The sequence below is a fragment of the Monodon monoceros genome, unplaced genomic scaffold, assembly GCF_005190385.1.
Source record: "Monodon monoceros isolate NGI ecotype Baffin Bay Population unplaced genomic scaffold, NGI_Narwhal_1 Super_Scaffold_12, whole genome shotgun sequence".
In the NCBI taxonomy this organism is placed as follows: Eukaryota; Metazoa; Chordata; class Mammalia; order Artiodactyla; family Monodontidae; genus Monodon; species Monodon monoceros.
The window spans coordinates 59,329,313-59,355,636 of NW_021703768.1; the positions used below are offsets into that span (position 1 = coordinate 59,329,313).

Sequence of the window (26,324 nt, forward strand, 5' to 3'; positions counted from 1 at the left end):
AAAGTGGAATACTACTCAGCCATAAAAAAGAATGAAATTTTGTCATTTGTCACAACATGGATGAACCTGGAGGATATCATGCTTCATGTAATAAGTCAGAAAAAGACAAATACTGTATGTCATCACTTATATGTGGAATCTAAAAAATAAAACAAACTAGTCAATATAACAAAAATAAACAGACTCATAGATATAGAGAACAAATTAGTGGTTACCAGTGGGGAGGGGGACAGGGGAAGGGGCAAGATGGGGTAGGTGACTGAGAGGTACAAACTATTATATACAAAATAAATAAGCTACAAGGATATATTATGAAGCACAGTGAATATAGCCAATATTTTATAATAACTAAAAATGTAGTATAATTTATAAAAATTTTGAGTCACTATGTGGTACACCTGAAACCAATATAATATTATAAATCGACTGTCTCAATTTTTAAAAATCTAAAAAAAGAAAAGCAAGCAGAGTTAACTAAAACACACACACACAGCCTTTTTATTATGGAACGTTGCAAATATGCAAAACGATAGTATAATTTACTTTAGGTGCTCATTAACCAACAACTATCAACACTTTGCCAATCTTCTTTCATTTTAATCAAATGAAATTTCTTTCATTTCATTTATCCCAGAGATCATGTTATTTTACTTGGAACACTCCAATATAATACATAGGACATTTTTTTAAAAAACATAAACATCACACCATTAATCACATCTAACCAAAGTAATAATTCCTCAATATCATTCCCAACTGGGAAGGATGTCTTTTACAGTTTGTTTCTTTGAATCATGGTTCAGACATGGCATTGGGTTGTTATTCTTTTATCTCTTTAATTCCATAATAATTATCCTTTCTTTTTATCTTTTTGTGTGTGTGTGTGGTACGCGGGCCTCTCACTGTTGTGGCCTCTCCTGTTGCGGAGAGGCAAGGTAGAGACAGTAATTATGGAATTTGTTCAGGACAAAGTTTACCTGTACTTCTTTGCAAGCAAATTGCCCATAATAAGGAGTAATTTTAGTGTACTCAGTGAACAGAATTCCACAGATTGTACCCTCTATCTCTGCCTTTTCTGTCAGATAACTCTAAAAATTCTCTCCTTGAGAAATGTGATGATATGTAGTTTTCTGGTACAAAGCTCCCTGCTGGTATTCCATGAGTATAAAAGAGTAATGATTATGGTGACTCATTTATTACTCTTGTTACTTAAACATTATTCACTAAACTTTGTTAACAATAAAGAGTTACTATAAAACAACTTCTCTGCCTCATCAGATACGATTTTCCCTTTGCCTTCAGATGTTATTTCCAATGCCATCTAAGAAAACTCACTTTTCTGAAAGGTCTCTTTGGGGGAGGGGGTGTTATATACTTATTAGCTATCTTTCAAGTTACCCCAGGTGAATGGTTCTGATATGAGCATGCACAATCCCCTTCTACAGACTCAAAGCTCCTTAGGATGATGCCAAGTTGAGCCTCATCAAAATAATTTCCAAAAGACTGACACTTTTTTCCAGAATCATACATTTTTAGATTTCAAAGCTGGAAGTGTCACCTAGAGGTCTTTTACATAATCCCTTTAACTCTAAAGAAGCAAAACACAAACCATCCTTGACTGAGGGGTCTGCATTTGTTGATTGAAAGCTTATTTGGATTTGCATTTGCACAGGTTGGATGGGAGGGAAGCCCAATTTGTGGCCTGTGTCAAGTGAGGTCTGCTCCAGGTAAAATCTGCCGTCTTAGCCCATGCCCAGGGAGAGTAGATGTCAGTTGGAGAGATCCTCTGGAGAAAATGGGAGAGATGGTGAATTTTATGTGTCAATTTGGCTGGGACAGCGGGTGCCCAGATATTAAGTGAAACATTATTCTGGGTGTTTCTTTTTGGATAAGTTTAACATTTAAATCAGAAGACTGAGTAAAGCAGATTGCCCTCCCTAATGTGGATGGGAACAATCCAATCTGTTGAAGGCTTGAATAGAATAGAAAGTTGACCTTCCTCTAAATAAGAGAGAATTTCTCCTCCCTGATTGTCTTCGAGTTGGGACATTGGGTATTTTCTTGCCCTCGGACTCAAACTGAAACATTGATTCTTCACGGGTCTTGAGGCTGCCGGCCTTCAGACTAGAACCACACCGTTGAGTCTCCATCTTGCCGACTGCAGATCTTGAGATTTGTAGCCTCCATAATCATGGGAGTCAATTTATTATAATAAATTTCTCTCTATAAATATGCACATTCTATTGGTTCTGTTTCTCTGGAGAACTCTGACTACTACAGCAGGAGCGTTGGCTCATACCCCCCAAAAAGTGGGTTAGAGTTACTGGAAGGCTTGACAAATGAACCACCTCCATCCTCTCCTTCTAAGTCCCAGATTTCTCTGGGAGGGTTCGTCATTTTCTGTATTTCAGTATCAGAGGATGGGGCAGGAGACAAAGTAAGAGAAACAGAGGTTTTGGCTTAGAAAGTTCAGATTCTTGGTTAGGCGGGAAGGAGGTGGGAGGCTGGAGGTCATCTAATCCAACCTCCTGCTGAAGGGCTTTCCACATGGTGCTGGGCATGCTTAAGCATGCAGTCCTATGGTTTAGGCCTGAACACCCGCAGAGAGACATTGCTGTGTGTTGCTTAAGAGCAGGGCTCTGGAATCTGACGCCTTGGGTTCTACCTGGCCTCCACCTCTCAGTAGCTGTCTGACCCTGGGCACCTACTAGGCCTTACTTGACTCATTTCTAAAATTGGGATAATAATAACACACATCTCATGGGTTGTTAGGATATGTTAGAAGTGCAGAACTCAGGCTCTGAGCAAAACACAGGCACCTTAAGGTTTGGTCTAAGGCTCTGACCAAAATGTTGAGGAGCATAGGGCTTAGTGCTAGAGTCCTGCGATAGTGTCCTAGAGGTGCTCTGCAATTTAATCCTGTTAATGTTCAACTCTGGCCAACATAATAAAGTCAGATTTATAGGAAGGATTCTGAATAGTAGAAAGAGCAGAACTAGGGGAGGGCAGGACCAGGGCAGCAGTAGGAACTCCTGTATTCTTCCATGGCACTAGCATTAGATGCCTCAACTCCACTTGCCTGTATATTCAAGGCAGTTTCTCTTTCATTAGCCAAGTCTGAGTCAGTGTCTTCTACTCTTGGATCAATCGGCGCTGTCCAGGTTGAGGGGGTGACTGGGAAGGTGCTGAGCCAGGAGCCACCCCAGTTTGTCTCCACTACAAAGACCATCTTCCAGAAAGATAGATGAGTCCAGATATTTGCTCCAAACAGCCTTCACAGATGTCCATCTAAAAGAGCTATATCAGTTGACAATGGATTCCAGACACAGCTAATATAATGTGAGGCATCTCAAACTTGCCTCAAGGAAGAAACGGTGAAGGGAACCTGACTCAGAAAAAAAAGTTATTTTGGGAGAATAGCAGTATATTTACCCAATTAAATTATTGAAAACAACTGCTAGCACATTTGGTGTGTGTTCTTAGTAGAGGTTTCATTTGGGGCGTTTAATGAGACAGAGGATTCTTTGGGGGATTGTAGCTTCGTCTGAAAGCACCATTGCCACCAATGGCTGCTGAATCTGGAAAATAGAGCCTGAATTTCCCAGAGGGCCATATCTGGGCACTGACGTTAGAACTGGGCTATGGTAATCTGAGGGAGAAGGTAAGAATTATTTCCACATCTTTATCTGAACCGCTGTTTAATCTCTGACAAAAATATGCATGTTGATAAAATCCCAACCATCTGGAACTCAGGTCAGGAAAAGGACAGGCACATTTTTGTTCCCAGACAGCTAATGCATTAAAGGTGTATTATGGCCACATCTTCAAAAGGAATAAACCCGCTGTTCTTTTTTTAAATAAATTTATTTATTTATTTAATTTTATTTTTGGCCGAGTTGGGTCTTTGTTGTTGTGCGCGGGCTTTTCTCTAGTTGCAGCGAGCAGGGGCTACTCTTCATTGCAGTGCGTGGACTTCTCATTGCTGTAGCTTCTCTCGTGGCGGAGCATGGGCTCTAGGTAAGCAGGCTTCAGTAGTTGTGGCATGCGGGATCAGTAGTTGTGGTGCACGGGCTTAGTTGCTCCGCGGCATGTGGGATCTTCCCGGACCAGGGCTCGAACCTGTGTCCCCTGCATTGGCAGGTGGATTCCTAACCACTGCACCACCAGGCAAATCCATAAACCTATTGTTCTTTGAATCAGTTTAAGCCATACCTGGGGCATTTTCAAGTATGTGTGCTACATTCTAAGAAGGGCATTGGAAGCCAGAGGATTCCAGGTAAATAGCATCAGAAAAATGGAGAAAAGTTCTGGATATCAAATTACACAAAGAACCAAATAATACAGAACCAGGAATTGGGAACCATGGAATTTAGGCAGAAGCAGCATCGTCAGCCAGGGTGGCCATGTGGACGAGACAGACCACAGACATATTTTCCTCTGCTCCTAAGGGGCAAACTGAGATCATCGAGTGGCAGTTATGGAGAAAGGGATTTTCAATGAATACAAACATATTTCTTTATTTCTGGCATAGAATTTCTCTCATGGAGAAGACTGTCTATGATTGGGGGAAATTCCTTGATACGATGTCTAATTTGTGTTGGAGAGATTTCTGGAGCTGAAATGTTGTCAGATTTTAAAGGATTAGAGGAGGTGAGGGAGACTCCTATCAAGAGGCAAGGAGAGGGGAATGTTGATAATGGGGGAGACTATGCAGGGGGTGTAGGGGAAACCTCTGAAACTTTAGCTCAATTTTGCTGTGAAGCTAAAACTGCTCTAAGAAAGTGTGCTTTAACAACAGAGAGAAGGAAGAAGAGGAGTCTGTTGTGTTCCTGAGAGGGAGGATTGAGTAGAAAAGGGAGAGGGGGAAAGAGTAAAGCCAGCAAGAAGTGGGAAGCTAGGAGAATGGCATAGAGACAGACCTGGAAAAGACAGAATGGATTTGGGAGAACCGAAACATCTCTTCCTTCCTTCCTTCCCTCATCAATCTATATCTATATATCTGTATCTATATACTTTAAAAATTTTATTGAAGTATAGTTGATTTACAATATCATGTAAGTTTCAGGTGTACAGCACAGGAATCCAGATAAAACCATAATTTGAAAGGATACATGTACCCCAAATGTTCATAGCAGCACTAGTCACAATAGTCAAGACATGGAAGCAACCTAAATGTCCATCGATGGATGAATGGATAAAGAAGATGTGGTGTATGTGTGTATATGTATATATATACACACACACACATATATATACACACACATACATATATACACACACACACATGCACAATGGGATATTACTTAGCCGCAAAAAAGTGAAATAATGCCATTTGCAGCAACATGGATGGACCTAGAGATTATTATACTCAGTGAAGTAAGCCAGACAGAGAAAGACCAATATCAATATATATTTTTGAGTGCTCAAACTTCTGTGCTAGGTGTTGTCATAGCCACTGGGAACAGGGCAGTGAATACAGCAGACACACGGAGTGCCTGCTCCCAGCGCACGTTCTAGTGGGGAGATAACAATAGACCAACACACGAATAAGCACACACTACGTCAGCCCATGGGAAGTGCCATGAGGAAAAACAAAGCCAAGGAAAGCAACTGGGTGAACAGAGTGGTTGGGGAAGGCCTTTCTGAGAAGATGACATTTAAGCAGGAAACTGAATGAGGTAAGGGATTGAGCCTCGGGAGTATCTGTGGGGAAAACTTTGGCGGAAAAGACTGTAAAGTCTACAGGACTGGAGTAGATGGTGGGATGGAGGGGACGTTGTTGGTTGTTTTTCAGTTGTTGCCTGTCTTGTGAATGCCCACCAGTGCCCCATTCCCCCAAACCCAATGCTTGCAGAGGTAGAGGTTGTACAGGACTGAGGCAGTATGTGAAGACACAGGAGCCTAGAGCCTGAGATGGAGGTCCAACCCCCATCACAATACAAGGCACCTGCACCCTCTCTGAAGCTTGCAAATGTCTTGGGGAAGACTTTGAACTTGAACATGCTATAAAATTATTAGGGTTGGAACCAATTTTATCCAGACTTTGCAGGGGCAAGGAAGTCCCACCTACACCTGATCAATGAAACATGGAATCTTCTCTCTAGAAGTTTCTCACAGGTGTAATAAATGTTCGCCTCTGAAGTAATCTACATCAAGGTTTCCAGAGGAGGGTTACTGCATTGGGTATGAGGTTGAAATAAATAGTTCTTATGTCTGGCTTAGTACCAGAATCACCTGGAGATTGTTTTAAAAATAGGTTTAAAAATTGGTTTCTCAGCCTCACCCCCAAAATTCTGAATCATAGTCTCTGGAAAATGGGGACCAGGAATCTGTCCCCATTAAAAAATAGTTTCTTACAAAAAAGTTTCCCTGGTGCTTCTGATGCAATTAGAATACAGCTTGCATTTGGAAACCACAAAATTAGATGACTTTTAAGGTTTTCTTCAGCTCAGAGTCTTTGATGGCATAAAATGTCAGCTCTTCCAAGAGGTCAACCCTAAACTTTCCAACTGGAGTTTTTTTTTTTTTCTTTTTATATCTATTTATTTATTTATTTGGCTGTGCCGGGTCTTAGTTGCAGCACTCGGATCTTTCTTTCAGCATGCAAGATCTTTTTCTTAGTTGCGGCATGCAGGATCTTTCAGTTGCGGCATGAGAACTCTTAGTTGTAGCATGTGGGAACTAGTTCCCTGACCAGGGATAAATCCTGGCCCCCTGCATTGGGAGCGCAGAGTCTTGGCCACTGGACCACCAGGGAAGTCCCCAACTGGAGTTTTAAAAACATCTTTTTATGGTTTTAAAGGAATACAGGTTTGTTGTAAAAAAAATTTGAATGATATAAGATTATAGGCTGTACAACCATATTAATGTTTGGTGTCTATTATACCAGATTTTTCCATATACGTCTGTGTATACACATACATACATGTGTATATATACATATACACACATATAATAAAATCATTAACCCTTTGGTTCATAAAAATATGACCATAATTTACTGCAATTTGCTTTGTATACTTGATATATCTTAAAGATCTTTCTGTTGTTCCATTGTATGGCTGTGTCATAATACATTGGATATTTGGGCTGTTTTCCGTTTTTACTATTACAAACATTGCTGCAATAAACACTATTGCAGTATACTTCTTGGTTTTCACTGTAGGTGTATTTGGCATAAATTCCTAGATTTGGAATTTTGAAGATATTCCTACAAGGCTCTACCAATTTATACTCATACCAACAGTTGTATTAAAAAGTTCTTGTTTCCCCATCTTTTTACCCTTCACTGATATCATCAATCTTTTAAATTTAAGATAAATACGTTCATGAAAAATACCTTACTGTTTTGAGTTTTTTGTTCCTGCTGAGAATGGTGTCATTATGTATGTTTATTGTTGTTTGTTTGTCTTCTATAAATTACGTGTTCATGTCTGTGATATTGTGATTTATAAGAAATTTGATGTTTGTCCATTTCTGGCACAGAGCTCCTAAAACCTTTGGAATTTCCTAAGTGATAAGAGTAATAAAGGTGCATTTTGTTATTCATAACAAGCCCCTTTCAACCACCCCTGAGGTGACTTTTGGAAAGCCCATAAGGATGGGGGCTGGTTGCCAGGGGAACCAAACTTATAATTAGAGGGCTGGAGATTGACTTAATCACCAACTTGTGAATGGCATCTGAAGTGTGTGTGAGGGGGTGGGGTGGGGTGCAGTACTGTGGAACTGAACACTTACCTTATGGGATCTGATGCTATCTTCAGGTAGACAGTGTCAGGATTGAGTTTATTGTATGACACTCAGCTGGTGTTGTAGGATTTCTTAGTGTAGAAAAAACTACTACACATTTGGTGATCAGAAATGCCAGAAGTATAATACTGAGAGTAGAGGAGACAAACAGAAGTGCATTTTTCTATGAGTCTCCTTTGGTAATTTTTCTATTAGATTGAAATTTCTTATTGATTTTTGTGAACATTTTATTTACCATGGCATCTCTTAGTCAGTTTGAGCTGCTATAAGATGGGATGGCTTAAACAACAAGTATTCACTTCCTACAGTTGTGGAGGTCAGGAAGTCCAAGATCAAGGTGTTGGCAGATCTGGTGTCTGGTGAGGTCTGCTTCCTGGTTTGCAGATGGCTGCCTTCTCATTGTGTCCTCTTATGGCAGAGACAGAGAGAGCGCACAGCTCTAGTGTCTCTTCTTATAAGGGCACTAATCCCACATGAGGGTTCCACCCTCATGACCTAATTACCTCCCAAAGTCCCTACTTCCTAATATAAGCACATTGAGGGTTAGGATTTCAACATATGAATCTTGGGAGGACAAAAACATATAATCCACAACATTCCAGGACACAAATATTCAGTCCATAACATGGCTATTAATCCTTTATGTAGGGACTTCCCTGGTGGCGCAGTGGCTAAGAATCTGCCTGCCAATGCAGGGACATGGGTTCGAGCCCTAGTCCGGGAAGATCCCACATGCTGTGGAGCAACTAAGCCCGTGCAACACAACTACTGAGCCTGCACTCTAGGGCCCACGAGCCACAACTACTGAGCTCACGTGCCACAACTATTGAGTCTGTGTGCCACAACTACTGAAGCCTGCTCGTCTAGAGCCCATGCTCTGCAACAAGAGAAGCCATGACAATGAGAAGCCCGCGCACTGCAACAAAGAGTAGCCCCCGCTCAACGCAACTAGAGAAAGCCTGCATGAAGCAACAAAGACCCAATGCAGTGAAAAATAAATAAATAAATTTACATTAAAAAAAACCCTTTATGTACTTCCCCTAGAATGTCATTTTTCTTTCTAATTTAATTTAAAATTTTAATAGATACTATATTTTACAAGATTCACAAGTCAAAAGTATACAGAAAGGTAAACACAGAAAAGTCTCATCTCTACCTCTATCCCTCCATTTTGTTTCTCCCCATCCCCTATAGGAAACCGTTTTTCCTGTTCTTCACTTTGTAAACATAAGTAAAAATGTCTCTATAGTCTTTTCTTTCCTTTTCTTACATAAAATGTAGCATACAATAAAAAAATGTTCTGACCTTAGTTTTTTTCACTTACTATTTCACTTAATATACACTGTAGATCCGCAGGTGATCACGCCATATCAATACATAGGGGTCTTCCTCATTCTGTTTTCCAGTCGCCCAGTACTCTATTGTGCGGATGTTCCACAGTTCATGCTGGACAATTGAGTGGTTTCCAATTATTGTATAATTATAAACAACACTTAAGTGAATAACATTTTACATATATCTGCGAAGTGTATTTATAAGGTAGATTCCTAGAAACAAAATTGCTGGGTCAAAGAATTGTCATTTATCTCTGAACTTTATGATGTCTTTCATTGTAAAGAAATTTTAAGTTCTTATGTTAATTTTTTTTCTACTTAGTACGTTTGGATTTTGTTATGCCTTCCTTGGGAAGACCTACTCTGACCCTAAATTATAAAGGCATTTTTTCTTCTCCCAAGATGTGCATGGACACATTTAAAAACACACACATATCTTTATTATATGTGGATTTCGTGTTGTCTGTGATGTAGGGATCTAATTATTTTCTTCCATAAGGATATCCTGTGACACTTTATGCCTCATTCATGGAACTAACCTCCTTTCTCCTTCTTCCTGAAAAGATAAATTTGTGTCAAATATTAACTTCCTACTGGACTATGAGTTCCTGGATAGTAAATATTGTTCCTTATTCATCTTTGTATACCTGATAGCTCCTACCACAGTCTTGGCTTGTGATAGGTGTTACATACTTCCTTGATGAATTCAATAGAAACCATAGAATGGTGGCCAGGTTTTCAATTGCAGGCATGATAGAGTGAGAGAGAAAACATGTATGCTGCCATTAGAGACAGTGGAATTTGTGTTGGGATAAACTTCTAAAACTCTAGCAATATGAGACACTGGTGTAAATGGTAAACAAGAAAGGAATTCTCGGAGGTCCCTTACAGTCTATGAAAATTCTGCGTGAAACAAGTCGGAAATTGTAGGAACAATTTTACAATATTTGGAGTGTGTTTCCATGACTTCTTTAGAAATCAATACCTTACAGGGAGAAATCTCATCTGTTCAACAAGTATTAGACTGAACCAGATGAAACTGCTAATATTCAACTATTTTTACCTATGAAAGCTGCAGTTTCATATGGTACCACCCAATATTTATTGAACTCTAATTGTGCCTCAGGTAGTATGTAAATATAGTAAGCGATGGATGATATTTCAGTGAAAAAAAACAACTCTGGTCCCTGTCCTAATGGAGCTGAAAATTTAGTGAGCAAGACAGACAATAAATAAGAAAGTAAGAAAAGAAGTATAAGTAATTATAAATCTCTAGATTAGTATGTCTTTCTAATACTTTTTCAATCATTCAAAATATGTTGAAGTTGCTACATAGAGTTTAAAAGGAAATATAACTTTTTTATTATTCTTTGCTTCACTCTTAACCTTCTTTATATCCTTTCTCTGTAATTTCTAATCTTATATGTATTCGATTAAATTGTTTAATTAATGTATGATTTTAAAGTCAGTTTTATTGAGGTACAATTTATATTCATAAGAAAGTTTACTTTTTTTTTTTTTTTAACTTTTCAGCCACGCAGCATGTGGGATCTCAGTTCCCTGACCAGGGATCGAACCTGCACAGCCTGCAGTGGAAGCGTGGAGTCTTAACCGCTGGACCAGCAGGGAAGTCCCCAAATTTACTCTTTTTAAGTGGATGGTTCCATCAATTTTGACAAATGGATCTGGCTGTGTAACCACCACCTCAATCAAGATACAAAATATTTTTATCACCTCAAAATGCCCCCTGATGCCCTTTGTAGTCTATTGTTGAGTTGATTATCTGTTGGCAACTATCTGTTGGCAGACGGGGGCCCTCTGGAAACCTAGTCTTATTTCAGACAGCCTAGTCTTCTAGGTGTGAGGAGAGAGGTCTGGCATTGAGAGACGAAGTTTCAGGGACCTTCGTCATGCCCAGGAGACCTAGCGTTTATCTGAAGCACCTAACTGGTCGTTCAGTTTGGCTGGGATCAACCAGCCTGCATCTACAACCCACGACGAGCCAAACATGTCTGGGGACATTTGCTCTCAACCAGAAAGCTCAGCCTATCGGTGTATGTCTCCCTGTTAGTGCACTCATTCTCTTTCGTTTGCCCACATATTCCTCATCTCAGCCTTTCTGAACCCTTGAATTTCCTCTGAAGCCTTGAACGTTTTAGGTGTGGAATTCATGGTCTGTGGAGGTCTGTGGAGGATAGATGTACATGCTATAAGCTTGTCCTTCGTTTGAAGGGTCTGAACATTGTAGAAAGGGAAAGGTGATTCTAGCTATGAAGACCTCCGAGGAAAGAGGTTCAGGGACTTTGGCTCTGATTCACAGGGAATTGTAATAAGTGACAAAACTCATGATTCATATGCGGATTCAGCAGCTCTGCAGAGGCGGCGATGAAACAGTAGTTGTTGCTTTATCCCTTTGCTAAGTATAACTGGGTGGAGAATAAATATTGCCAAGCAGTCACGACCATGTCACTAACTTTTCAAACAAAGGAACACCAGCCACTGGAGTCCTATTCTGGTCTTCAGGATTTGCAGTCACATACAGGCTATTTATTTTGACAAACAATGCTTACAATAATCAAAGTAGCAGTGATGTCTAAACAAACTCTTACTAATATACGCAGTATTAGACAAACAATAAGTTGATAAGAACCTATGAATGGTTTTTAATCAACTTATTGGTTATCTAACACTACATACATTACGCTAGTGAAGTAATTCCAAATATGATGGATTCTTGGAATTATCTTTAGAACTCGTTGAAAATACAGATTCCCTGGAGATTCTGACTGAGTCATCTGGCGAAGAGTCCTAGAAATCTGTATGTTCATCAAACTCCCCAGTTGGTTCTGATGTCACTTATCCAGGGCCTATCCTTCTAGGGCATCACATTTAAAACGAGCAGGCCTGGGTTCTGGAGTTCCAGGATTCCAGGGTTCCATCCACCAGCCGTGTAGCCTTGGTTTCAACATGTCATGCTCTGGGCCTCAGGAGTCTCACTTGGGAAATGGATCACAAGCAGTTTCTGAGCAGGGCAGAAACACGGTAAGAGGTAGGCCTTGGGGAGGTCAAGCTGGTGGCTCTTTGGGGTTGCGTTGAGGCCGGAGACATGGGAACAGGTGAGTTAGGATGTAGGTGCCGCAGTGTAGGCAGAGCTGTGACAAGGGATGACGGAAGGAAAGGCAAAGGGGGTCAGAGAGGAGAGCTGGTGCAGAGCATGAGTCAGAGGACTCAGTGACTGATCCGCTATGGAGGGTGAGGAAAAGGGGCCCAGGGTTGAGTAAACCCCATCAGTAGTAGCCACGGCTCAGCTTGGACTCATGAAGAATTTTTAAATTTTCACTATTTTTAGCATATTAAGATAAATAAGTACAGCATTTTCACATATTCTGACATTTAAAAAACAAACCCCAAAAAACCAACTCTGCAGAGAAAAAAGTCAGTTATTATCATTACAACCCTAAAGAAGTGGGTAGAGTATAACACAAGAGCTTCTTCCTATAGTAGAAGCATACAGTTTGATTCTTGTATGTTGGTGTTATCTATTCTTTCTGAATCTATAGGTAAAATCTCCAGAGATAAAATGTAAGGCGTCACCATTGGGGTCCCTGAAACCCGTACCCTACTCAGAGGTACAGTGTGAAAAAGATCTGTTAATGAGATTTAGGATATCTGTTCTTTTGCTTATCTTAGAGCACAGACCCACTTTGAAATGATGTTAAGTGAAATCAATGAAAATAAAGTTTACTGTAAATTAAAAAAAAAAGTCACCTGGGTGACTAGGTCAATGGAGGTTTCCTTTATAGAAATAAGGGAATCAGTTGCAAACGAATCAACGGCCAAAGGATTAACCTCCAAAATACATAAACAGCTCATGCAGCTCAATATTAAAGAAACAAACAACTCAGTCCAAAAATGGGCAGAAGACCTAAATAGACATTTCTCCAAAGAAGACATACAGATGGCCAAGAAGCACATGAAAAGCTGCTCAACATCACTAATTATTAGAGAAATGCAAATCAGAACTACAATGAGGTATCACCTCACACAGTTAGAATGGGCATCATCAGAAAATCTACAAACAACAAATGCTGGAGAGGGTGTGGAGAAAAGGGAACCCTCTTGCACTGTTGGTGGGAAAGTAAATTGATACAGCCACTATGGAGAACAGTATGGAGGTTCCTTAAAAAACTAAAAATAGAACTACCATACGACCCAGCAATCCCACTACTGGGCATATACCCTGAGAAAACCATAATTCAAAAAGACACATGCACCCCAATGATCACTGCAGCACTGTTTACAATAGCCAGGTCATGGAAGCAACCTAAATGCCCATTGACAGACGAATGGATAAAGAAGATGTGGTACATATATACAATGGAATATTACTCAGCCATAAAAAGGAATGAAATTGAGTTATTTGTAGTGAGGTGGATGGACCTAGAGTCTGTCATACAGAGTGAAGTTAAGTCAGAAAGAGAAAAACAAATATCGTATATTAACGCATGTTTGTGGAACCCAGAAAAATGGTACAGATGAACCGGTTTGCAGGGCAGAAGTTGAGACACAGATGTAGAGAACAAACATATGGACACCAAGGGGGGAAAACCACGGTGGGGGGGGGTGGGGATGGTGGTGTGCTGAATTGGGCGATTGGGATTGACATGTATACACTGATGTGTATAAAATTGATGACTAATAAGAACCTGCAGTATAAACAAACAAACAAACAAATACTAAACTTTCTTTAGGTTATTTGTATGGAAATATGTTAATATAAATGTTTCAGACATTACATGAAATTTCTAAAAATCTTATATGTTCTGGTATAATGTTATAAGTCATAATTCTAGTTATTACTTTAAAATGTATCTCTCAGAAATAACTAAATTTCCTTGTCAATTGCATTATTATGAACTTTCATCAAATCTTTAACCGTGGTCATTTTTAAGTCTTTTGTCATTTACAGACAGTTCTGTGTGTACTCTGATGCTTTCGCAAAAATGTTCCCATAAAAGGGTTTCATCTTCAAGCAATTCATGGAAAAGACTCTGACAAGTACAGGTTTCTGGTAACTGACTATACCGCTGAACTGAATGAATAAGCATTTTCAGAACTCTAATGGAAAACTGATGAATTCATAAAAGTGCTAACAAAAGATCAAGATAAAAAAAATTAATTACATGGGACTGAGTGAACTCATGAGGATGATTATAATTGTGACTTGTTTGAATAAAAAAAAAAAAAATCCCACAAGGACTCAGAGGCAAAAAATATACAGACCAATTTTCACTGCAAAGTAAAGGAGCTGTTACAGTGGAGGATTCCTGGACTGAATGTCAATATTATGACGTAGTATGAGTGTGTTTCGTGTTTGGTAATTGCAATCATTGTTGCTTTTGTTGTGGTCATCCATTTACAATCCTTGGTGTCAGTTTATTTATCTCTTGTAAAAACAAAATACAGTGTGTGTGGAAAAAAAAAAAAAGAAATAAGGGAGTCAGGAAGAAGAGATATATAAAACACCTGGCAGTCCCTTTAGAGGATGCTCACAATGGCACTGTGTTCCCTTCTGGAATTTGCCCACCTTTCTGGCTGAAGGATTGGTGAATGCGCTGCAGGAGAAGCAGACAGCAGCTCTCCCATCACGGACTCCTTCCATCACCTCTGGCAAATCCTCTCACCTCCTGGAACTTAGTTTCCTCATTTGTAAATTAAAGAGGAAGGACTAGAATCCAGGGATTCTTGTATGTGGTATGCAAGATATTCATGAATGGCCTATCTAAATTTCCTATGGAAAGGGCTCTGAACTTTCACCAAATTCTCAAAGGAGTGAGTGGCCCAAGAGGAGCTAATAACTTTTATAACAGACAACTTGTTTAAAAAAAAATCTTTCTATCATGGAAAATTTCAAACACATAAAAGAGGATAAATGAGAGTTATGCCCTTATTACTCACTTGACTTTAATAATTGAAATGATCTCTTAAGTCCTTTTTGAAGTGTTAATATTTCATTGTATGGCAGTACCATTAATTTAAGTTTGACTTTTTTTTTTTTCATGTATTACCTCTAAGTGGGCTTGCCTCTAGAAAGGGAGTGTTCCCTGTCAGAATGGCTATCATGAAAAAGAACACAAATAACAAATGTTGGCGAGGATGTGGAGAAAAGGGAGCCCTCATACACTGCTGGTAGGAATATAAATTGGTGTAATCACTGTGGAAAACAGTATGGAGGTCCCTCAAAAAACTAAAAATAAAACTACCATATAACCCAGCAATTCCACTCCTGGGTATATATCTGAAAAAAAAAACAACACTAATTCAAAAAGATACATGCACCCCAATGTTCATAGCAGCATCATTTACAATAGGCAAGATATGGAAGCAACCTAAGGGTCTGTCAACAGATGAATGGATAAAGAAGATGTGGTGTATATATATATATATAAATGTGATATAAGTATATATATGTAAATGTTACTCAGCCATAAAAAAATAATGAAATTTTGCCATTTGCAGCAACATGGATGGAGTTGGAGGGCATTATGCTAAGTGAAAGAAGTCAGAGAATGACAAATACTATATGATAGCACTTACTTGTGGAATCTAAAAAATACAAATTAGTGAGTATAATAAAAAGAAGCAGAGTCACAGATATAGAGAACAAACTAGTGGTTACCAGTGGGGAGAGGGATGTTGGGAGGAGCAATATAGGTGTAAAGGTTTAAGAGGTGCAAACTATTGGGTATAAACTATGCTACAAGGAAATACTGTACAACATAGAGAAAATAGCCAATATTTTATAATAAATATAAATGGAGTATAACCTTTAAAAATTGTGAATCACTTTATTTTACACCTGTAACTTAATAATATTATATAGCAACTGTACTTCAATTAAAAAAGAAAAGAAAAAGCAGGTGTTCAAAAGAGGGGATGGTAAAGTTCACACCCTCCACACAAGCCACTCACCACTCAGGATTTCCTCTGTAAAACAATTCCCTCTGAATATCCTGGCCTCTCTCCACAGCACTTGAGGTCTTCCCCTGCCACTAATTTAATTGTATGCTTACCAACAGTCAGTTGTAACTGTTTCCAAAACTGCTGTGCCTGTTGCACTAAGTATTAAAATTATGTAACTTCATTAAATATGTACCCAATGTACTGAATAAGAATTCAGAGTGTGCAAACTGAAGAAAAAAAACCCCCAAAGCCAACTTTTTCCTTCTCAGATATGCAGTATTGAATTTTTTCCCTGCCATCGGATGGTCTCTCCAACAGATCCCATAACATTTCTACTCACTTTCAGACCTTAATAAATAATCTGACTTTTTATACAAAAGTGCAGGCTAGTTTAATATCAAAGCTTCACCTCGTCCTCCAGTGTGGGCCTGACTGAGGCTCAGAATCCCATCAGGGGCATGGCCGGCTTCTTACTATTCCTCCATCTACTCTTCCGTGCCTCCTTCCCCACTCATTGTGCTGTGTCTGGATATACAGGGCTAAAACTAGGCAGAGAAAGAGAAAGGAATGTGTGTGACAGTGACTATAATCTGGTACCAGTGCCCCTGAGTGGCAGATGCCCAGCGGTTTGCTCTTTCTCTCCGGGGCACTTCTGTGGGCTCCACCATCACCAGCACCGCCTAGACCTCCCACTTCCCCGTCTCTTGGCACACGCAAATGCTCCCCTAGCTGGCCATTTATGACTCTCCACTCAGCTCCTAACTTCTGACGAGTACATTGCTCTGGTGGGCAGATGTCTTGGGCGAGGCCCTTTCAAGGTGGTCGAGTTCAGTGTCCTTCAGTGATGTCCACTCTGGCCACTGGGAAACATACTTGCCTGACGCTGGTGGAAGCACAGGATGTTGGAAGTACAGTTGTGCTCACTGTACCACGACCTCCCCCTTCTGCAGCCAAGGGCAGCTTCTTGCCTTTCAACTTTTCCAGGCACAACGCCTGCTTCCCGTCTTGGTGACCTTCAGCTCGAAGGAGCCACATCATGCTCTTCTAGAAGTTCACTTTGAAGATGTCCCCAGTCCCAACTTCAAAGAAATTCCTTCTATCAACCTTCTTCAATAGCTCTATCTTTCTCTTGTGCAGCCTGGAAGTTAGGGTTGAGCTAAGTTATGGTGAAAACGTTTTGCCACAGCTTGGCAAATCCTCCAAGAATGATCTGGGTCTTGTCTTTAAAATGTGTGGATACTTAATACCCTTTGTTCTCAGTTTCAGGGCCTCAGCCAAAATTAAGAAAATGGAAATGTTCCATTTTGACATTGTCCTTAGACAACACTTAAATGGGGAAAATGTGAGCATAAAAGGGAATTGTTTCTATGAAAGCTAATTTAAGTAGTTAGGAAAGACAAAAAACAAAGCCAACCCCCAAATCCAAAACCCAATTCATTAAAAAGATCCTGTAGAATTAGGTGTGGATGAGACAACTATAGATTGGGGGTATTATAGAAATCTATAGGATCATGTCCTTAGAGTGTTCAAGATCTTTAAGTTCCTGCTTCTCTCTCTTTCTCTTTTCTTCCCCCAAAGAGAAGAATTTGTTATTTGCTGCCACAGTAAGTACAATATATTACTTAAACATGCTTTGTACCCATGAAGGTGAAGGCAAACCAGACAGTTACACTTTGAAAGCAAAGAAACAAGAGAATACCCCTGTACTTTCACTTTTTAGCTTATAAGCATTTAACTCTATTATCTAAAAGAGTCATATATTCCTTAGTCTGTATTTATCAATCTTCAAACACTTGTAATTTCACAGATTATGGATGAAAAATCCATGAAACAGATCCAAAAATTCATATATTTGGATGGCGGGTTCATTCACAACTAAGGTGCGTCAGTAGTAGATTTCAGAATCAGCTTGTCGCCCTTCTTTCAACCTCAAAACCCGTTTTATTAAAAGTAGGGAGATGCTTCTGGCTATTGTCTCCTGTAAGGTTTCTGATGCCATGTACCACCCACTGGGTCAGAAAGGGGTTACTGTCACTGACGCTGCAGCTGTTCAGGATCAAGGAACTGTCATCCAGCGCATTTACCTTGTCTTAGCTATCTTTATTCTTACAGCACAGTTTTCCAATCAGACAAATGAAATGAGACTTAAACCCCTCAGCCATATTTGAGATGTCATCTTCTGCTCTTATGCAACCAGAGGTACTGAAGATGTTTGTGGTGTTTTTGCCAGCTACATGAATCAATTATAAAAGACTGGATTGCAGGTTTTTAATAAAAGAATATAACTCAGGAACAGCCAGATGGAGGAGATGCACAGGACAAAGTATGGGGAAAGGGCGTGGAGCTTCCATGCCTTCTCCAAGCTCGCCACTCTCCCTGAATCTCCATGTACTCACCAACCTGGAAGCTCTCTGCTTCTCTTTCAAGAAGCCAAAGGAATAGCTACTCAGAAAAATGCAAGACTGACGGTCATCAGCAGCCTCGTAGTTAAAGAAAGTGATGAATGGACATACTTGATATGGTAGCATTTGTAAGGAACATTTACAGTAAATATCATTAATGTGTAAGTCTCTTTTTTGTGATTCCCTGCTTTAACTGACTTTTTCAATTACCAAAAAAACACACCAGTTTTAATAGAGTTGGCCAAGAGGTTTGCAGAGAATACTGTTTCCCCCTCACTATTCATTCTTCCCTTCTTCCATATTAATAGAGTTTCCAATTTTAACTGCGCTCTAGCCCCCCAGAATAAAAATATTTCTCTTAGTCCCTTGAAGCTCAGCATAACCATGTGACTAAAGCCTGGTCAACATATGTTGAAATACCTTTTGGCAGCTTTTGGGAATGTTCTTTAAGCAAAAGCTACCATGTGCCTTTTGCTCCTCTCTTCTTTGCCTGTCTTCTACCCTGCTACCTGGAATGCAGATGTGATGGCTGGAGCTCTAGCCACCAACTTGGGTTATAAGGAAAAAATGGAAGGATCCTGGGTCTCTGAGGAATTTAGGCAGTCCAGCTGCCAGAATAACATGGAAACTTTATGTCTGCCTTCTTTAAACTGTTGTTATTTTAGGTCTCTGTGATCCACAGTCAAGCTTAATTATAAATGATATAGAGAGTTTGGGCCTTATTATGTTTTCTGAACAGAGATACAACCTGCCCTATATATTCTGTTAAGAAACTTATAGGCAACCAATAGTTATGTAGACATTATTACAACACTCGGGGGCTTAATAGAAGTGATACTGGAATTAGGAAGAGAACCCTCCTCAGGTCTTTTAGACTCAAAGATTCCACAGTGCTCCAATTTACTTGAAGACTCTTTGTTTTTTAATCATCAGAAAGTGTATGCCTTGGTCTGAGATAATTTTATTAAAATCAGTGATTTAGCTCAGTGGTTTTGGTAAATATTTCTATCTGCAAAATTTCCCCAGGCCATATTGATTTATTTTCCCTTGTCTAACTTGAGAAATGGCCACACGTTTTTAGAGCCAGGACCAGTATGTTAACACATATTGATGACAGAAGTACCATGTTCCCTCAATTCTGAGATGCGTCAATAGAAGATGCATCACTGGTTTCATAATAGCTTTTGAGAAAAAAGAAAAACATATTAAATGACCTCTTTTTTCTTACTAAATGTTAATAGCTATATATATATATATATATATATAAATAAATAAATATATATATATTTATATTCACTACTTTTTTCTTTGGTACCATAATCAAAGTTTGAGTTTAAATGTTTTCCACATCCAACCTGAAGATTCTTTCAAATTACTTTTGTTTTACAGCACACTGACTCTCTGCTTTATTGAACCAGTTCTTGTGTTTTGGGGTCTTTTGCAACTTTGTTATTAGTCCTGTGATTAGTTAATGCTATATGCTCCTATTTAATTGTCTTTAGGTAAAGTTCTTTTCATCCCTTTCTCCATTTTTTCTTTTTCCTAATAGAATTGGTCTTTAGGCCTGATTAGTGTTTTGAAAGTTAATATAATTCTAGAATCTGGCTTTAAAATGCAACTCCTCATAATGAACAAAAAGAGATTCAGAAGAAGATGGAGTTGTGTCTCCCCCTTAAGCTTCAGAGGAAGACGGGGGTCATTTTTGTCACAGATCAGTTTAACGAATCATACCGATAAGGAATAGATGGAGAACCCTCACAAGAACATTTATCTGGTTTTCCTGTGCACAGAGGCTTATATGAAGATGTATAGTTGTAACCAATCATCCTTGGCGGTATAATTTGAACAAAAGAGTTTTGCAAGACGCTAAAGTCTTCAGAAAATTTTGCGTGTACTGTGGAAAATAATCTCCCAAAGAAACCTGCAATTCTGATTTGTTGTCTTACTTGATCATTTGCTTCCTCGGTACTAGTGTTGTATTAACATCTCTGTGTCCTGAACTGTATAAATACTTGTAAGACTGTTCTGTCAGGTCAGAAAAGAATTATTAGCACTTTTCTATCACATACATAATAGACATAATAAATGCTTACAACTCATTTTAACAATGAGATGGAGAGTCTTGCCTCATTTAAATTTACATGATAATTTCAAGGTGCATTAAAAAAAAGTCGAGGTTCTAGATATCCTGGTAAGATTTTTTAAAAGCATCAGTTGTGAGACTGTAGTCTGATTTCAGGAATGCAGATATTTGCAGAAATACAGATTTTTAAACAGAACTTAAAATCAAGAAATCTTGGTATCTTTGTAATGTAATTCTTGTCATTTTATTTCTGTGTGCCACTGGATATTTAATTGTCAGAATTTTCTTTCCGTATTTGTGAGGGCTTTTTTTTTTTTTTAACGATGTATAAGGTTTAGAAGAAATCACAGTGAGTCTCCTCCCTATTTTGTGCTGGGGAAATCTGTTTAAAATAATTATCAAGAGCAACTTAAAAGGTAAAGTACAGCACCCTAAAGAGGCCATGACTGGCATCTGAATGGTGTGTGGAAGGTGCTAGGAGCCTCAGTGCTTCCTGGCCATCAGTTAGGTGACCCATGAGGTGAGGGATATTCTGTGCTACCTTTATGTGGACACTTGGGCTTTTAGAAGAACACCAGGCAGAGTCACATCTGCCTCTTTCTCAAGGCAGCTGCCTTCTCAAATCCTCGGCAAAGTACTGGGCATCTGGTCTCCTAAGCATATTGGGATGCAAACAGATTGTCCCATTTCGCTCTGCCCAAGGGCAGTGTTTCTCTAATTTTAGTCATTCATGTACCAACTTTATGGTTTTAGCCATATCTATATTATTCACTCAATATTTTTATAAGGCCTTATTCTGTTTCCTTAAATACATTTACTTTAAAAGGAAACTTCATATTACCTTAAATGGAAAAACTAGTATCACACAAAAAATGGAAGGCAACTGTAGGCCAGAGACAGGCCCACATCAGAAAAACCAGAATATTCAACCATGTGCTTCTGATTAAGAAAACCAGTGTCTTCTGAATGCCTGTCCCAGCTGACAAAGTTCCGCATGATCTGATCTCCCCCAAATCACCCTTCGCATCCTACAGTCCTGGCCCACTGATCTTCTGACCAGACCCTTGACTCACCAAGCTCACTCTTCCTCTGCATTTGGCATGACCAGCTTTTTCTTATCACTCCAATGGCACCATAGGTCCCATTTGCTTATTTTTGCTTTTATTTCTATTGCCTTGGGAAACTGACCTAAGAAAACACTGGTATGATTTATGTCAGAGAATGTTTTGTCTATATTCTCTTTTTAGGAGTTTTATGGTGTCGTATCTTACCTTTAAGTCTTTAAGCCATCTTGAGTTTATTTTTGTGTGTGGTGTGAGAGTGTGTTCTAACTTCATTGATTTACATGCGGCTGTCCAACTTTCCCAGCACCACTTGCTGAAGAGACTGTCTTTTCTCTATTGTATATTCTTGCCTCCTTTGTTGAAGATTAATCGATTGTAGGTATGTAGGTTTATTTTTGGGCTCTCTATTCTGTTCCATTGATCCATATGTCTGTTTTTGTGCCAATACCATGCTGTTTTGATTACTGTAGCTTTGTAGTATTGTCTGAAGTCTGGCAGGGTTGTGCCTCCAGCTTTGTTCTTTTTCCTCAGGATTGCTTTGGCAATTCTGGGTCTTTTGTGGCTCCATATAAGTTTTAGGATTATTTGTTCTAGTTCTTTGAAAAATGTCATAGGTAATTTCATAGGGATCACGTTAAATCTGTAGTTGCTTTGGGTAGTACGGCCACTCCAGTGGCAGCTTAAATGTCACCTCCTAAAGTGGTTACTGTTGGTGTCCTGTCCAGAAACCCCTGGATATCTTTCACTAGCTCTGTTTATCACTCTCTTTTTTCCAAAATCCCCCAAGACACCAACAGAATATTTTGCATATATTTTATTGAGTAGAAGGGGAACATAGAGAAATGGATGGATGAATATATTTGAAGAATTAAAATTAATTGAGTCAATAATTAATTCATTAATTGATAAGGCAGAAAACTTGTTAATTATTTTCCATTTGCAAGAATAGTTTCAGAATAATAGAGATTTAGCTAAGGGAATGAAACTAAGGCAGGAAGATTTATTCTCTTCTCCTGTGATTTTTTTTTTTTTTTTTTTGCGGTACACAGGCCTCTCACCATCGTGGCCTCTCCCGTTGCGGAGCACAGGCTCCGGACACGCAGGCTCAGCAGCCATGGCTCACGGGCCTAGCCGCTCCACGGCATGTGGGATCCTCCCGGACAGGGGCACGAACCCGTGTCCCCTGCATCGGCAGGCAGACTCCCAGCCACTGCGCCACCAGGGAAGCCCCTCTCCTGTGATTTGATGACTATCTTTAGTGTTGTGTCTGGATTCCTTTTTCTTTTTTGTGTGTATATCTATTATAGATTTTTAGTTTGTGATTACTGTGAGATTTTGTATAGCAGTCTATCTATCTATCTATATGTGATTGTTTTAAGTTGCTGATCTCTTAATTTCAAATGCTTTTAAAATACCCTGCATTTGTACTCTCCTCCCCTCATGATTACCGTTTTGATACCATATTTTACATCTGATTGTTCTGTGCATCCCTTAACTGAAAAAATATGGAACACTTCATGAATTTGCGTGTCATCCTTGTGCAGGGGCCATGCTAATCTTATCTGTATCGTTCCAATTTTAGTATATGTGCTGCCGAAGTGAGCACTAAGAGAGGAACATTTAAGGAGAAATTTCCAAGACTGGGCATGATAACCAGAGAGGGCCGTCCTGGGTGAGTTAACATAGAGGAGAAGGGAAGATCTGCTTATTTGGGGACTAGTACAAAAGGAACACAAAAGACAAGTTTATTTGCTCTTCATTTCCCTTAGGCAGACCCATAATATATCACAGTTGTGTGTGCAAGGCCGGCTGAGCCTTGAGAGGACAAAGCACAACACCAACATCTGGTTACCATATCTGGCAGGGTCAGAAAATGGCTGAGATACCACCTGGAGGGCCAGTGTGGCTGTTTCGGATGATAAAACTCTCACTGTCCCCGGCACCTCTGTGATTTGATTGGATTCCGTAGACTGATAAGAGCCTCCCGAGGTGGAGGGGCTGTGAGTCATCTGGCTGCACGTCTTCCTGTCTGCCCTCCTCCCAGCTCACTGACTGCGTTGAGTGCTTAACTGTCACAGTCCTGCTGAGAAAACTGCGTGCTACTCTCTGTTCTCCTGCTCTTTCCAGCACAGACACACGGACCCACTCCTAATAGGAGATGAGCTCCAAGAGTTGCAGCAGTATCTAATCTATTGATTGCACTTTTCCAGTGGTCTTTCCTGAGAAGACGTATTACTGGGATAGCAAGGTGTGGAACTGCTGATGTTTGCAGGAAACAGAGGTTGGGACAAGGTATCAGCACAGATTGAAGGGCCCTGTTGTGGAAGCCAGTGTCTCATGGGTGCCTACACCACTTCCCCGGGCCTCCCTGTCCATGAGGGCCCATTGGTGACCTGCCCTTTGGGGGTTTTGACTGGTACCAAATGCGCACATGCTCGCTGCATCATACTTAAAGCACTTGAAGCTCGGGCACTGTAAGTGACAAGGCAGGGGAGAGAGAAAGAGGTGGGATTGGGGGATTTTGCTCACTCACAGCCTCCACCAGCACCCTCCAAAGTTGCCTGAAATAAATGTTCAATCTATATAGCTGTTTCTGGCTTTGTAAATGCAGTTTCAAAATAAGTCCCTTAAAACTTCTTCCAACCATAAGGCTGACACTGAACCCCTTCTGGAAAGAAATTCTAAACTGGGGGACAACTTGGGACAGAATTCTTCTCTAAGAGAAGCTAAAAAAAATTAGAGTAGTCTATTTGACATCACTCTATCTACCAATATCTGATTCCTTTTGTATTCCAGGCATACGAAAGACTGCACTTCTCAGTTTTTATATTCCTTGCAGTTGGGCAGGGCCACATGACTAGTTGTGATGGCCAATGTAAAGGTGCACATCATTTCCAGGCTGAGACAGTGCAACGCCCATGTGTGATTCTCCAGGCTCTTTCTTGCACCACTGAGGCAATCATGGAGAAGGCTGTAAGTTGAGATAGAAGGTCCAAAAAAGTTGAAACAGCCTGGACAACTCAGTCACCATGCAGAAGACAACCACCCTAGAGATCTGCCTGGGCCCACAAACGTCTTTGCATGAGAGAGAAATAAACTTTTGTTGCATAAAGCCTTTGAGATTTTGGGGTTGTTTGTCATTGCAGCATAACTTAGCTCATCCTTACTAATATAAGAAGTAATGTTCAATGGAGTACCTGTTAATTCTCCTCTGATCCCATCTTTCCCCTCCTCCAGCCGGGTAATATCCTCCAAGCCGGACCTCTCTCCTCCAATCCTCTCCAAGCCAGATACCCCTCCCAGGCCTTTCTTCCACAGACCCTGCTCAGTTGTAGAGTTTGTGCTTAACCACCCAAATATTAGGACACGGCAGACCCAAGAATCTTTCTCAGCCAGATTGGCCTAAGCAGGAAATTCTGCTGAAAACTCATGCAGCTATTTCATGAAATAAACAATTTTAAGTTCCATGGAGAATTAGTTTGGGTATCCAGGAAAGAGACACTATTTGACTCTCTTCACTTAATAAGTATCTTTACCTGACTCATTTGGAAAGTAGGTCAAGTCTGTCTTTACTAGGTAAAGATAAGAACTACTTTCCCTATTTCCTGACACCTATAAGTCAGTCTTAGGACTTAAAATGTTGGTGTAAAAGTAATTGCTTTTTTGGGCTTCCCTGGTGGCACAGTTGTTAAGAATCCGCGTGCCAATGCAGGGGACACGGGTTCGAGCCCTGGTCCAGGAAGATCCCACATGTCACGGAGCAACTAAGCCCGTGCACCACAACTACTAAGCCTGCGCTCTAGAGCTCGCGCTCTGCAACAAGAGAAGCCACCTCAGTGAGAAACCTGTGCACCGCAAAGAAGAGTAGCCCCCGCTCGCCACAACTAGAGAAAGCCCGTGCGCAGCAACAAAGACCCAACACAGCCATAAATTAATTAATTAATTTTTAAAAATAATAATTGCTTTTTCTTTTTCTGTAAAGTTAACATCTAAGTGCCTGGAGGCTCTGCCAGTGACCCAAACATGAAAGCTCAAGCATTCGCACAGAAGGATGTCTCCTTGGCCAAATAAGATGCCTCCTTGGCCCAAAAGTCAGGCTTGCAGGCTTGTGAAGCGCTTCATCAATTTGTATGGAACTTGGCACTCCTGTGCCATGACTGCTGGGAAGAACGCTAGGAACTAACTGTCTCTCCATTCTCCCTGATCACCTCTGAGCTGAGCCAAACAGGGTAAACAAAACAATGGATGCTCAGATGGGCTGTAAGAAATCTTCTGAGGTCGCCTTTGAAGTTAGTGAAGTAGGCATCACTTGGATGGTATGTCTACTTGCTATTTTAACTTATTTAGAAGCAAGTAACAGAAAATCTCACCACAGAGGCTTGAACAAGTAGCAGCTTAATTGATAATTTCTCTTTGGTTTGATGTTTCAGAGCTTCAAATTCCTTCTTGAAGGTAAGAAGTAGCCCTCAGAGAGCACTAGAATGTTATCGCTGGTCCTCAGGACATAGGACCTTTTTATCAGCTATAGAGAGGTTGGAAAGCAGCTGTCAGGAAAGTCTCTGTGGATTATGTGCAAGGCAATGATGCTGATTTTACTTTCTGTAAAAGACACTGGTAGTTGCCTCAGTGCCAGAACCTGCTAGTTATCTATCCAATACCCTATGTTCCTCTCTCCTTCCTTCTGTAATTCTTTTGGGGTGGCAATATGTCTAGTGATAAATCATACCTA

General features: G+C 40.0%; 1 non-coding gene across 1 annotated transcript; it reads right to left on the reverse strand.

The window, feature by feature from the left end:
* Positions 1-23,094: 23,094 nt before the first annotated feature.
* On the reverse strand, positions 23,095-23,201 carry LOC114893536. Its single transcript, XR_003792951.1, has one exon. It is a non-coding gene; the product is annotated as a U6 spliceosomal RNA (small nuclear RNA).
* Positions 23,202-26,324: the final 3,123 nt, after the last annotated feature.